This window comes from Anser anser (genome assembly GCF_964211835.1).
Source record: "Anser anser genome assembly, chromosome: Z".
NCBI classification, from domain to species: Eukaryota; Metazoa; Chordata; class Aves; order Anseriformes; family Anatidae; genus Anser; species Anser anser.
The window spans coordinates 61,493,333-61,508,982 of NC_139723.1; the positions used below are offsets into that span (position 1 = coordinate 61,493,333).

Consider the following 15,650-nt stretch of genomic DNA (forward strand, 5'->3'; position numbering starts at 1 on the left):
TTTTAATAGTAAAATCCTTAGGATTGCCCGGTATAACACTTCCATCTGTATTCAAACTACATTCAACATACCTACACATAGTTAACTGGCTACGAGTCAACTTCCAAGAGGTTTGTGTATCTTTGTATGTTAACCTACATGTGATAAAGCACTGGTATGACAAAGTTTGCCAGAGGCTTTATCTAAAAAACATGACTATCCAGATTATGTTATTTACTTCCATGTTCGTTCAAGTGAGATAATACTGATACTCCTTAAGAAAAACTACTACTGTGATACAAGACGGGCATGTTCATGCAGCAGTTTGAGAAGACAGAGAAAATACATGTTACATCTGTATTTATGGCAAGAAATACCTTATCAGAATTCTAAATCTGTTCCTAACAGGAAACGTCTAATTTCCAATTTACCTTCAGCCAAGTATTCTACAAACTTCATAACGCTACAGTCACTCTTCCCTTTCAGTTTGCAAGTGGCAAACATATTTGTTAAGTAATTTTGCCATTTGACATAATTAATACTCTAACATTTTACTGCAGATTGAACGCGCTGTTTCTGTGATGTGGGGTAGCGGCAGTGCAATGCCTTTATTATGGAACTGTGCTAGGCGGTGCCATGAGAAGCACATACAAGGAAGAAGTAAGGAAATGTGGATTGTCCTATACTGTGACAATTCCAGGAGATCTCTGCAGGGTCACATCATCTGTTAATTCTCTCCCTCCCTCCCCTCTATCACTATCAGCCTAGAAAAGTGAGAAACTCAAAACAAATTATAAACACTCTTCCCCCATCCACCCTCTTCTTCTACCTCCTCCCCCAGAGTGGCGCAGGGGAACAGGGACTGCGGTCAGTCCCTGACACTTCATCTCTGCTGCTCCCTTACAGTCATTCCGTGCCCCTGCTCCACGCGGGGTCCCTCCCACGGGATGCCGTCCTTCCCAAACTGAGCCTGCGGGGGCTGCCCACAGGCAGCAGCTCTCCAAGAACTGCTCCCACACGGCTCCGTACCACGGGGTCCATCCCCCAGGAGCAAACTGCTCCAGCACGGGTCCCCCACGGGCGGCAGCTCCCCCCAGGCCCCCTGCTCCTGCGTGGGCTCCTCTCCACGGGCTGCAGCTCCGGCCCGGGGCCTGCTCCTGCGGGGGCTCTCCATGGGCCGCAGCCTCCTCCAGGCCACATCCACCTGCTCCACCGGGGGCTCCTCCACGGGCTGCAGCGTGGAGATCTGCTCCGTGTGGGACCCGTGGGCTGCAGGGGGACAGCCTGCTCCACCAGGGGCCTCTCCACAGGCCGCAGGGGAACTGCTGCTGCCTGCCTGGAGCACCTCCTGCCCTCCTGCTGCACTCACCTGGGGGGCTGCAGGGCTGCTTCTCACTCCTCTCTCCGGGCTGCTGTGTTGCAGCAGGTTTTTTTTCCCCCTTCCTTCAGCCTGCTCTCCCAGAGGCCCAACCAGCGTCTCTCCCTGGCTTGGCTCTGTCCAGCAGCAGGTCGCTTTGGCGCTGACTGGAGCTGGCCCTGACCTGACATGGGGCAGCTGCTGGGTTCTGCTCATAGCAGCCACCCCTGCAGCCCCTCACTACCAAAACCTTGTCACATGCACCCAAAACACTAATTTGTCTCGAAGTACAGCTTACTAGCCCAAAAAGTTTCCTTTAGGTTTCAGATGCAAATAGCTTCCGTGAAAAAAATAAATAAATAAATAAATAAATAAATAAAGAATGTCCTCAGCTTTTACACTGATGTAATTGTGCTATGCATATATCTTATTTGGTTCATAGTTACATGGGGTAGACTGAAAAAAAACATGCATGCATGCTGTGGAAATATTGCTGAAGTACAGGGATACCTTAACCAAAGCCAAGATGTTCAGCTACCACCAATTTGAATGACAGCAGTTTTAGGAGAAAAAACATACATTCAACCAACTTATAAAAGCAAAGCAAATCTATGCTCTCCCCAGTATGATCATGAGGCATTTCCAGGAGATGGAGCTGTTCTCAAGCCTTTTGCAGCTTCTCTGGGAAAATGTTCGCTGGTAAGATCAATTTTTGCATCATTTATCATTAAAATAATAACCAGTTAGATTGTTTTTCTGAATTACACAACTGCATGTTGATAGGCCCACATCTCTGAGCTCCTCTGAAGAGCTGCCCTGCACCGTCAGCCTTCAGAGGTGCTTGCTCAGGGAGAAGGAGACTTCATGAATCTACATGAGGAGAATCACTTGCAAGTCTCCACCAGAAAAGGGAGACGTAAGTGAATAAACCTGAGGGTGGTGGATTTTTGTTTTTTTGTTTGTTTGTTTTTCTTTGCTTTTCTTTTCCAGAATCAAACACTTGTGCCTTATTCTAAACAAGAAATTTCAGTCCAGATCCTTTATGGGAGAGGGATAACCATTCTCACAGCATCAAAGCTGTAACCGCTCACCTCCACAGAGGAGTCCTCACTGGAACTTAAATGCTGTGGGAATTAAATCCTTCCAACTGGAAAGCACAACAGTAAGTGTGCTGGGCAGGGAGATGCCAAAAACAGCCTGAAAGGCGATGCTGTACAGAGGTGCATCTCAAATACTTGTCCCTGCTGAACCTTCACAGCCTACGCTGTGGTGTGGTTCATTCCTGTCTCCAACACAGCTCATGGAGGCTGGAGGCTTCCCTTCAATGCGAAATAGCCACTACACAGGCTGCAGACGACTTGACTCCTATTCTCTCTTTTTCTTGAGGGTACTACAACAAACATCTCTCCAAAAAGTGCCCTAAATACCTACTACAGGATGTTTTTCAGGACAGAAGCTGGTTTTCTATTCCTTTTTAACTTAAGCAATAATTCTGTCACAGGCTACTCTAAAATTTAAGGTTAGGGTAGTCAGCTGGAAATGTGATATTAAAAACGCAGAAGCAGGCCTTGGAGTATTGATGGCCATTCCAGGAGAAGATCCCAAACCACTTGGCTGTAGTCAAGCTCCTGCTCTCAGCCTACATCAGTCTTCATCTAATTTATTTTTTTTTGGCTCTGGCATGGCTTCACGTGGAGAGCTGGTGCATTTTCCTGAACTTATGCTTCAAGCCAAAGAGCCTCTGGCTTAGTGAGTAGAGCAAAGCTACCAAGCAAATGAGGGAACTAAGACCAAATCTCCCACATCTAGCGATGAGGAAGAGGTGTTGCCCCACCTTGCTCCAGCAGGAAGAACCTGCATTTTACCTGGAAGGTGATGAAGCAGGTGTCTTCAGGCACACATGAGAAATGCTCCTTAAAAAGGTGGGGTGAGGAAACAGCAGGTTTGTGAATCCTGACAGCTTAAGGCTTGATGTACAAGCTGATCCATGCAGCAGCAGGAGCTGAGTGCTTCTGGACATGCCTGGGGAGAAGTCCATCAGGAATCAGAGCAATTTAAATTTCAAAGTCTCAGGTGCTGGCAGGCTTAGACAGCAGACAAGGGTTCAGCTAGATTTCAGATGTCACTACCTAAGCCTTCTGATCTCTCTAAGACTTGCTTTTCCAGCTGTCAAAAAAAAATTAAAGTGATGTTTATCTGAGAGAAAAACATGCTTGAATAATTTACCAATCCTACCAAAGTCATTGGACTGCTCCAGGAAATGCAGTGGCAGGACTGGATGTAAATCCTGGGCCTGGGGTAAGCAGAGCCCCGCAGCTTTCTTTTCCCAGCAGCATTCAGGCTCTGGAGGAAGGACTGTGTGTTGTTTCACCTAAAGAGGAAAAATCGCAAGCTTTAGTCTTGTTTGAAGAAAACTATAATTTTATCTCCATGACTATTAAACACTAACATTTTTATTTTTTTTACAAAAGTCTCAGAATTTTAATTCACAATTGCCTTTAAAATACATACAATCCTCATTTGAGGATTTTTTTTTTTTTAACCTGAGCATTAGAACAGGCTTTGCAAAACACACCTGTATTTCATGGATGTTTAGTGTCCCCTGACTGAGCATTTTTGGATGAGTTAAACAGATAGTCTGTTGTTCTCATGGTCACTTCTGTATTACATGCACTGTATTTTTTTCTGCTGTTTTTTTTTGTGTGTACAGTAGACATTCTTGGCTTCTGTTCTCATAATTAATTTAGATGCTTCATTCCCCCTTTGCTAACTTGTTGGAAAGATTATAACCAGGGACTTGGCCCACGTTTGCCTTGGGACACTCAGGAAAGCTCAAGACATGGAAAACTACAGCCATTTTACTTCTGAAAGTTTTCACTGAATAGTTAAACATGATCCAATTCAGGTGCATTGTAGTTTGTCTCCTTCGGTTTCAAAGTAGACAAGCCCCTCTCAGCTTTCTTTGGTGCTCATTTGGAAATGCCTCTTTGTTCTGTAAGAATATTTAAGCATATGCTTAGTTTTAAAATGTGCTTGAAGCTCATTGCAGTTGTAGTTAAACACTTCTGTGATTATTTCAGCTAAAGAATTGGGGTCTTTAGCTGGTTTATATTTTACTTACCAAGAAATGTCTTGTCTGAAAGAATCTCCCTTGTCTGCAACAAGAAGCTATAAACAGTGAATTAGTGAATCAATGTGATTTTAGACCAGGAAGCTGCTCTGAATTACATTTTTCAGCTTTTGGAAAATTGCATTAAGCTCTGCAAATGAGCCACTGGGGATACAAGAGTGGATCGTAAAAATCCATTATGAATATGTTAGTTGCACTGGGTTTTAGTGCTGTAAAAATAGTTTCACTGCTTGGTTGAAGACTTACTGAAAAAAAAAAAAAAAGAATACAGAAGCATCTGTTATTCTGTTGTATTGCTCCTTACACCACGTGCAAATGTGCAAACAAAATAAGAGATTGTTTTGTGTGATTTGTTCAATATGCTCAAATGCATCCACGCAATAGCTCCATTGACTTAAAACTAAGGTCTGCATTTGGCTCTGTATCAACAACAGAGCAGTGGGTAAATGAGCAAAGCATTTTTTTTCCTTTTTTTTTTTTTTTTTCCCCTGTGCTGTTGTAGGAAAATTAAAGCACAAATGAGTTTGTTGTTTATTATTGATGTGGCTAGCAGATGGAAAATTTTATAGCCAGCTTGCACAAAGTTCATTTTTGATGCTAAGAAATAACAGCAACAACAAAAAAATAACTAGGGTCTGTAACAAAGAACCAACTGCAAAAATGGGAATTGTATGAAAAAAGCATTCACAGCAGACATCTGTTAAATATTATATGTATCACATTCATATGCAAGCTCCAGTATTGCAACACACAGCACTAACGAGAACAACTGCACCTGCACAGGCTTGTCAGGGCCCTCTGCGCTGAGCAATGTGGAGGTACAGGGAAGACACGGGGCCTCCCAGCCCAAATTATGGCCCCCACCACTCCCCTCCTGACTGGGCATTTTATACCAATTTACATCAATATGCATATTGGTTTAATAATTACATAGGACTTTCATTAAAATAAACAGGACTTACATTGATGTGGGAAGCCTATAGTTAACTCCCTTTTGTGCCAGTACTATCATTTAAACTAGAACCTCTTTGCAAAACTAGCCCTGTTTTCAGGGAAGCTTCACAGAGATTCGGGTACAACTTCCACTGAACTTGAATACAATTTAAGTTCCTTTGAAAGTGTCAGCAAAGACTTTCCACTAATAATGTATTGTTCATATGAAAATCTGAAAATTTTCATATGAGAAAATATAACATATATGACACGCCTATTTGCAAGGCTCCAAGGATGGTGACTCTAAGCCCTCTGTTGACAATCTGTCCCAGTGCTTGACCACCCTTGTGGTGGAATTTTTTTCATTACACCTAATCAGAATTTCCCATACCTAACTTCTGTCCATTACCTGTTGTCCCGTCACTGTGCACCCCCAAGAAAAGTCCCCACATGGTCCCATTTAGGTAGCTAAACACAGGAAGAAGGCGTCCCCTTAGCCTGGTCTTTCTGAGTATGAAGAAATCTAGATCTCTCAGCCCCCTCCTATGTCACGTGTTCTAACCTCAAGCAAATAGGTGAAAACTGCCAAATTGTTTACATTTTCCATCTTTGCTCTGTTTGCTCCCGCTGCTGTGCTGCTGGCCAGATTCTTCACATGCCCTCACATAGCCAAACACCTTTCTTCATTCCACCTACACTCTCATTCCTGAACACACAGCTTAATCCATTCAAAGCTAAGGAGAAAAACAATCAGATCCTCCTCCCTATGCTCCAAATTTTGGACACAGGTGAACATGCCTGATGCATAATCACCATGCCAACTTGTGGGACCAGCGTGAGTCCAGGGTTGAGTATGAGATAAGAGGTCCTTTCACCATCTAGAAAGAAGTGTACTCCCAGGGGACTATAAAATCCAGTGAGTCTTCATTGTCCCAGTTCAGTTCTCACCAACGTGGAGCCACCTACTGGCCTTGATGCCCTACGTGTCCATGGGCATGGATGCCAGCTCTCTTCAGTGCTGGCCAACAGTGCAATGTGATGTCAGGAGGTGAGGACATCATGAAAAACACCAGACAGTGCCAGGCCTGCATTGAAATGTTGAGTGTTGGCAGCACTCACTACTTCCAGCTTCTCAGAGCAGAGCTCATGAGAGACTCTGGCTCCAAGCTCTACTCTGTAAGCTTAACAGGAAAAGCTGCCCTAGCAGACTCCCATCTCCACTCATGAAATGAAGCTCCAACAAGGCATATTTTAAGTCCTGGAAACACTCCCCTGACTGGAGGAAGTGTAGCAGAATATTATGGGTGCTTTCTAAAGGCCAGAAGTCCTGAGAAACATTTGAGGATCCTCAAAGGATACTTATGCAGGGTAGAGGTATCAAGAAACTTTTTCACTGTAGAGTGTTCGTTATTCTTACAATTAACTGATTGAGAAGAAACATGCAAAGACAGGAGGTCTACTCCATACTCCTCCCAGATTCACTCTACAGAGTCTTGTAGGACTTCTTCGTTCTACATAAGCATTTTGAAATGATTTTCTCTGTGCTGGTGCGGCCTCACCTCGAGTACTGTGTTTAGTTCTGGGCACCACAGTACAAAAAGGACATGAAACTGTTGGAGAGTGTCCAGAGGAGGGCGATGAAGATGGTGAAGGGCCTAGAGGGGAAGACATATGAGGAGCGGCTGAGGGCACTGGGCCTGTTCAGCCTGGAGAAGAGGAGGCTGAGGGGGGACCTCATCGCAGTCTACAACTTCCTCGTGAGGGGGAGTGGAGAGGCAGGTGACCTGTTCTCCGTAATCACCAGTGACAGGACCCACAGGAATGGTGTTAAGCTGAGGCAGGGGAGGTTCAGGCTGCACATCAGGAAGAGGTTCTTCACCGAGAGGGTGGTCGCACACTGGAACAGGCTCCCCAGTGAAGCAGTCACTGCACCAAGCCTGTCTGAATTTAAGAAGCAATTGGACTGTGCACTTAGTCACATGGTCTAAACTTTTGGGTAGACCTGTGCGGTGCCAGGAGTTGGACTTGATGATCCTTATGGGTCCCTTCCAACTCGGGATATTCCATGATTCTACGATTCTATGAACCACATTTCAACAGCGATTTCTGTACTGCAGTCATCTTCCAGACTCCACATATTATCCACATCCTTAGTCTGCTTCTGCTGAAGCTGGGCAGGGCCCTGCTCTCACTGCAGCAGCAGGAGGACTCATCCTGTAGTTTGGGACCAGTAATGTGACATGAAGCTTACTCAGAAAGCTCCTTCTAATTTCATCTCACGAAATCATTGCAGTCTCCGTGCTGCATGCAAGGCAATGTTGGCATCTGTTCAGCTATGTTGGTGTAAATGTTTCCAAACCATCAGGTAACAGGGGCTAGGTGTAGGAGCTGTGCCTGATATTAGGATGCAGAGGAATGGCAATTGCTCTGTGCCGCTCCTGACCCCTCAAAGCACTGTCTGGTGTATTTCACTGTATCAGCAGGTTAGGTAAATTGAGCACGCTGTCAAAACATCACTAACTGCCTCAATAAAATCACGTTTGACAATTTCTTTCTTTCACCTTAAGCTTTTTTTTTTTTTTTTTCAGTCTCTGGAATGCTCTTGACTAGTTAAGCTGCACAGATGCAATAGGTGATTATTTCATGAGGCTGTTATCAGGAGGCCAGTTTCTATGCTGGAAAATATTTTAATGGACTTTTAAAGGTTGTGTTTGGTTCATGGTGTAAATCAAACTGCAAGCCAGTTTATAATTCATGATAGGATGACAGAAATTGTAATGGACATACAGAACTCAGAAAATGAACTAGCCACTAGGGGACAGCAAGAATCCTACCATTATGACCCATAATAAATAATATTCAGCTATAATGCCACTAATAGATGTCAAGACCAAATGCGCTGTGATATCTGCCTGAACTGAGACGTGTCCCAGCTTTCACTGGGGAGCAGCACATCAAATTTAGTTAGCCGGGTGGTATAACCAGCAATTGTTTAAGATATTGCAATAAAAATGCAATAAGAAATGCTAAGAATCTTAAAAATAATAATGTTCAGTCCTGTGCTTAATACTGTAAGACACAAAATGCTTCCTTCCATGCCACATCAACAGACAAATTGGTCTGGTGGTCTAAGTCCCTGGATTTGGGAACTAGGGTCAGATTTATAAAAATAAATTAAAAGTGGTCAGAGAGACTGAAAATTTTGAATAGCTGTAAAAAGAGTAGTCTGAAAATGTTTGTGCATTAAATCGGTTTTTAGAAGAATGATTTCCAGAAAAAAATATTTAATTAAATTTCATGCTGTTGTTAGTGGAATACAGAAGAGATAATAATTTCCTGATAAACATTTCTGACCAGTTCAGCTCTTTCTTTGTTCAGAACGGGGATGCATTTTTCTCTACCAGAGCAGATAAGGTCATGCACGTTTATGAACACAGCTCACAGGTATGTGGCACAAGTGCTGTCGGAGGGTGGTATTACATCCCAAGCTCTCGTTCTCCAGCAACCATAAGCCTGCCCATCCTTTGCTACATAGACCTCTTCCTCTAGGAAGACATTGGGCTGTGTTTGTTCCAAAGACATACTTTGACCAAGGTTCACATTAATTGGTGAAATATTTCATTGGCCTTTAATGGATGTTTAAACAATGAATCCTTTGCTAATGTGTTTTGCAACTGCACACTAAGATCAATGCCAAGACACTACCACAAACGTAGTCTGAAACCATCAGACTATAAATAATCTATTGGTACTCCCGTTATCAGATATTGGCTTGCAACCTAATAGCTTTTAAGGTTTCCCATTAGACTTGCTAGCCATTTATTTAGTCCCCAAGAAAGAACTACTCTGCTAAACGAAGGAGCAGGAATGGTCCGGTCTCCACGGTTTCCTTTTGTATCAAGAAAACTTAACAGGTCAGCCTGAATGGGTAGTTATGAATGGTACTGTTATGGAAACCCACCGGGCAGCATTCAAATATGTCAATCAGACAGAGTGAACAAGCCCAAAGCGCTATTGCCCACCAACTGATCCAAGAGAAAAAGCCTGTCTGTGCCCTCCTACTCATAAGAAGAAATGCTTAAAAAAATCGTGACATAAAACAACAACAAGGTGTATTTATGCCAGCTTCCTGGTCTGTGGGCTTTTCAAGCCCTCAACTACAAGCAATAATGTTCCACACAGATGGGGTTTTAAGGAAAGCACCAGATGTTGACTTTTGCTGACAGATTAACTATAAACTAATGACACTGCAAAAATTCTTTGAAAATTATAAAGTGCCTTTCTGTGCAGAGTGCATGCAGATATGTAATCTAAACAAAATCTTAAAATTTGTATTAAATATGCTTAAAAAGATGACTTTTCTTATACAGTTATACTTATGAGCTAACCCTTATAAGATAAATGCTAATGAACAGGGACTCTCTGATGTAATCACCATATGACACTATGTTTTTGAGGATGTTTTTGAAGGAATTGGCAGATGCAAGAAATGATACTCAGTTATTTTCCTGGCCACCTTCTTTGCTCCAGTCTCAGCAGCTCCCCAGCAATTTGTTCTCTGTAAATCCCACACACCCGTCTAAGAGCTGCTGTTTCTGAAAACTTATTATTACTTGTGATACCAGGCTTGTCTTAGTGAAATATTTGATCTTGAAAATGAAACTTAGAAGCCACAGCAATTGATCATTGATGCTTTCACAGAGGCCTGAGATGATACTAAAAACAGAGACAGGGAATGTTCTAGAAATACTGAAAACACTTGGGAACACAGTCATATACCAGAAAGGGTTTGCCAGCATAGAAATACAGGTAAGATTTCCTACTGTAGAAAATTTCTATGGCAGAATATGAAAGATTGCCAGTGCCTGTTTTGTTTCTACCCATCCTGAATAAAAGAAATTGTATCTGCCAGACCATTATAGCCTAACAGTATCCATGGAACTTACTTTTACTGGAGTAAAAATGTCTAAAAATAAACTAACTACCCTAGTCAACATTTCATTCTGGCAAATGTCTGGGCTTTTTATGTATAGTTCGCCACAAGGAGACAGTGCTTCTAAATTCCCTTGTGCTTTAGAAAACCTCCACTTCATATAGTCTGTTTGCCCCCTTAAGTCCTCTTCTAACTCTTTTTCAATTCCATATACCAAGTTCATCCAAGGTTTAAAAAGGTGCATAGGTCCATTAAGTTCTTACACATTCTTCCCAAATGAACAGAATTTAAAAACAACAACAAAACAACACCAACCACTGACTAATCATTCATGTACATAGGTACTGCCTATCTGTGGAGTGGTTTTCAAACCATCATTAGGCAAATCAGTAAGGGACATGGTAAGAAAATTGAGAAGTTACAATGTGGTGCAGTGGGAGGACGCGAAGTAGCTGGGGGTGCTCTGGGAGGAAATGGAGGTGATGGGGCAGGTAAGAAGGTCTAGGAGTGTGGGAAAGACCTAACACTTTCCTGGGGATTGGGTCCTGGGGACATGAGGAGAACTGGAGAAGGAAAGGGACAGAAATCTGTAGGAAGTGAGTTCTCACTAATTCCACTTTTCATCCCTACAAAGGCCACAGAATTTGCCATTTTTAGTGCCACAAACATGCAGACTGATGGAAATGAATAATATTTCTTGGTTTTGCTCTTCCTGTATGTCCTCACAGTATTTCTATAAAGCTGCTACAATGTGCAGCAATATTAGATGCCATGAGAAAACATCTGAAATGAGCTCCCTGATTCTCCTGAAAATAAGCATGGGAAGAAGATCATCTAACTCTGAGATAAGTAGATCGATTCATTTCACTGTATTTGGAAGAGATGATGGGCATTTCCATGTGCAGGCTACATGCAAAGCACAAACACGAGCTCTTCTCTTTTTGTTCCACATTCTTGTTCTAATCCTGGAGACATGGGCAGCAACTGGACATCCTATATGCAGAGCAGGGGATGTAGAAATACAAGAAAGGTGCCACAGACATCTGAAGGAAGTGAGGGTATAATGTATATACACAGAGGATTTGGCAGATGTGGATGTATATTGGGGAGGAGAAATGGAGTCAGTGGGATGAAAAAGGGACCAGGGGCATGAAAGGTCTTGGATGTGCTCCTCCTACAGAGCATGAGACCTCAGGCTGTCCTAGACTACCCTGCCAAATTAAGAAAATGGTGACTATTTTGGATGGTGTCAGCATTCTTTGTGTTTTTCAGATATCTTTGCTCAGAGCTTTTCCTGTAACGGAAGAAGAAAATGCGTAGATGACAGAACCCAGAGGAAATCTCTAATGGTTGACAATAATTTGACATCTGAACACTACTGAATTTTGAACTGCTCAGAATTAGTTTACCTTCAGACACAATCATGATCTCTATTTAAGATGCTCTTAAAAGTTCCTAGCAACCAGTCTCATGTAAGCAATGAACCATCATTCTTTTGTTACAGTATTTAAGGCATTACTATACCTGCTGTGAGTCAACCACTAGGCCCTGGTCTTAACAAATGACCTCTATTGCTGTAAAAGCGCAGACCCTAAACGCAATGCTTGTACAAATAAAATTCATCATAGTTTTCAGCTAATGTGAAATTTCAGCTTTCTTTCAAGTTAACATTGGAGTTACCTATTTCCCTTATCACCCATTTCTTTAAAGGAAATATAGTATGAATGATAATAGAGAAATACTTAAAATACTAAGTGGAATATCTCAAGAAATTTTAGCATTAAAGAAAGTGTAAATCCCAGGTATGCTTTCCTTCTGATTTTGATTTGATTTACAGAAATGGAAATAAAGAGACAGGAAACCTTTCCCATGCATTGCGGCAGAACCTACATAATACGGTCAGCCATATCACTGTGGTTTATTCATTCCTAATTCCTCCTATATTTTCTTCTGCATTTGCCTCCAAAACCTAATTCCAATTTGCCTGTCTTCTCTTCTAATGTCTGCAAGTCATCCAAACTCCCAACAGACCAATTCTTTAAACAAATTCATCTTTTACCTTCATCACGAAACTTCTGTCAGGAGACCATACCAGAGGGAATTTTGTTCAAGATCCAAGATAAAGGAAACTGATTTTAGTCTCTCATTTTATAAACTCTAGTTAGAAACTTTGAGCAAATTCATAGATTCAAAAATTACTGTCATAAGATTTCTTGTACAATAAAAAATAGATGAGTCCACAAGTAGTTAGAAAAGCAAAAAATCCTCATACATTTATAGCATATTTTCTCAAAACATTTTCCATCTCAGTACAAAGCCCACAAATGTGAAGAAAAATCCTCAGGGAGATAAAAAGATTTTATAAAGTTGATCAATAGTTAATTGTTCTGAGTGGTAATAACAATTCTTCTCTCTTCTTCCACCATACTTAGAATTTCCTCGACCCCCACTTTTCAGCCTTAGTATGAGTTACCTGTAAAACCCCTACCCTGATCTAACAATCTATGACAAATATGACTATGCCAACACATTTTCTACCGCATGATTTGTATGAGAGGGCTGTACTGCAGCTTTTTTATAACAAAACAGACATACTTATCCTGATGTAGAGTTCACTTACCTAGAAACCTGTTGTGGGAACTTTAAAGACTTGTAACTCATCTTCTGCTTTTTTACAGTTTCAAAATTACTTTTTTATGTCCTTAAAACATGAATCATTGCTCAATAAAGGTCAGCCTGTCCCAATGTGTAAATAACAGTCTTGTGAAATGGAGAAAATAGCTCATTTCTAGGAATTAAAAAGGAAGGACTGTTAAATAGTTTTTCTCTATTTCAAATGGACCTGAAGTCTTCTTGTGGCTTACTTCATTATAAAGCTTGTTCTTATTCAATTGAACTACACAGGTCATTGTGATCACAATGGGTTTATCCAGGCTCAGGAAGAACAGCTAGTTACTGCCTGTGCTGAAGAACCACTTCTGAACATACCTGTGATGAAGAGAAATTGAATTAATAAAAATGATTTGAAAAACAGAGAAGAAAATGTAGCTCCAAATTAAATGAAAGCTAAGTGCAGCTTTAAACTCACTACGGATGATTTGGTTCAGAAGATTTTTGTCTTTACTACCCCAGACAGTAATATTGCACTGGCTGTTCTGACACAAGTTAACCCACAGTTGTGTGTGATTGTCTCACCTGCAGTCAGTCATCTGAGATTGCCACAAGCTGTGTTGCAGATGAATTTTAAGCCCAGAAATTGTTTTTCTCCATGAAACAGTATGTATAATAGCCATTCTGGGTTCTACTTACAATGAGCATGGACATGACCATAGCACAGGTGCTCACACAGAAGAGACAGGTAACTTATGTCTCAACAGAGGCTGACTTTGGGGAATTTGCAAGTAACAGCAATCAAAGAAATACAGTCTTCATCAGTCATGTAACTTCTTGAATAATTAACAGGGTCAGTGGGTCACCACTGAAAGAATTCCTGAGATACAATCTGCAATAAAACAGTTGCAAAATATGCAGAGGTTTCTGTGTGCAGAAGATCAATGCAGCTTCTCCCGCTCAGTGGCATAATTGTTGACTTCCTAACACACCTGCCAAGAAGCTCCTTCCTTCCACCCTGGCCATTTACAGTTTACAGTAGTGAGTTTAAAAATTAGCTGAAAGATTTAGGGGCAGAAGCCCTATTGACTTCCAGAAGACCTTATGTGCTGATCATAAATCCTCTAGATGCTTCTGAGAGTCTCCCAACACACGTTTTGTCCATGTCTGAAATATTGAACCGATGCACTTAGTCCAGAATAGTCTTAACATCGGGAAAAAAAATTAAAAAATAAAAAAATCAGGTCAACACTAAGGCCCCAAACAGATTTAGTTACGTAGTTCCTGATACCCAGCTGCTTGTCTCTTGCTTGTCATTGAATGCTGGCTGTCAGAATTCACAGAATCAGAGAACCACAGTTGAGGTTGGCAGGGATCTCTGGAGGTCATCTGGTCCAACCCTCCTGCTCAAGCAGGGACATCAAGAGTTAGCTGACCTAGGTGACCATTTTCAGATGTCCTTTGAGTGTCTCCAGGAAGGGGGACTGCATAACCTCCCTGGGCAACCTGTGTCAGTGGTTGGTCACTCACCCTCACAGTAAATGAGTGTTTCCTTCTGTACAGATGAAACCTCCTGTTTTGCAGCTTGTGAATCCTCTCTTGCTGAATCCATATTGGTGACTCCCAGTGATATCTGTGTGCTTCATGTGCCTGGAAATGTTTGCCATGATTAATTATTCCATAAGTTATTATTTATTAGTTATTCCATAACCAGGGATTGCAGATTCCAGGGATCAAGGTGAGGCTGGCCAACCTGTCATTCCTATTTCTAGTGAGGTCAGAGGCCCTTAGTGACTTTAATGGGCTTCAGCTCAAGTCACAAAGTCAGGAATAGACCCGGGAACCTTGCCTTTTAGTGTTTGCCACCAAGTGCACTTCTTAACATTACTGTGATGGTCCATTCTGAGCCAGTAGTTGCCTTCCTTACAACGTACAACTAGATTAAAGTTCAAAAGAGCCAGAGTAGTGAAGTGCCTTCCAGTATCACTTTTAAGGAAATGAGCAATTAAGAAGGATGTACTAAAATAGATGTACTATGAAAAGGCACAGGACTGCAAGCCTTCCACAGTGCATGGTTCAAGGGGATTTCTGTAATTATCTGGCTAGCACTTAAACTGAGAAGTTTCTCCCCAAAGCACAAAAACATCCTTTCTGCAGTTGGCTGCTTTCTGTTTTTTTGTCTGATTACACATTATCTCTCACTTGCATTCTGTCCTCCTTTTTCATAACCCTGCCGTGAACAGGCACGTTCTTTCATATCCCTTTTCCAGGCCTTCTGGTATTCAGCCTCTTCTATTAAAATCTCATCTAGCTTCATTATTTTTTAAATATAAGAGGGAAAATCTATTCCCTCTCCAATGTACTAATTTATTTCTTGACTACATGCATCATTCAAAGATGTAGTCCAATTGTATGAGAGCAAGATGGAAATTCAACTTGCACATCACATCTACAAGCCCTTCTGCGTTATGTGGCTTGCAAGAGACACTAAATATAGAAATTAAATAGCTTCCACAGTTAATCTAGATTAAATTAAAATTTTAATATTGAAATTAAATACCTAATGTGGCATTCAATCAGTAAACTAATGGGATCATATTTCAAAATATAAAAAAGAAAATAGAATGTTCAATATTTTCCACCCTGGAGTCTGACTCTTAGGGCTTGTATCAATTTTTTGCTTAGGTGCCTGTAATTCCCTTCATAAA

At 41.5% G+C, this 15,650-nt stretch overlaps 1 long non-coding RNA gene across 1 annotated transcript in view; it reads right to left on the bottom strand.

Annotated features, from left to right (window-relative positions):
- The window catches only part of LOC310889461, a 29,923-nt gene extending 15,349 nt beyond the window's left edge, over positions 1 to 14,574 (bottom strand). The window contains exons 1-2 of the long non-coding RNA XR_014576573.1: positions 12,953 to 14,574; positions 3,572 to 3,707 (exon numbers count right to left, since the gene is read on the bottom strand). This is a non-coding gene — a long non-coding RNA (uncharacterized lncRNA). The remainder of the gene's footprint in view (positions 1 to 3,571; positions 3,708 to 12,952) is intronic.
- Between the last annotated feature and the right edge of the window lie 1,076 nt (positions 14,575 to 15,650).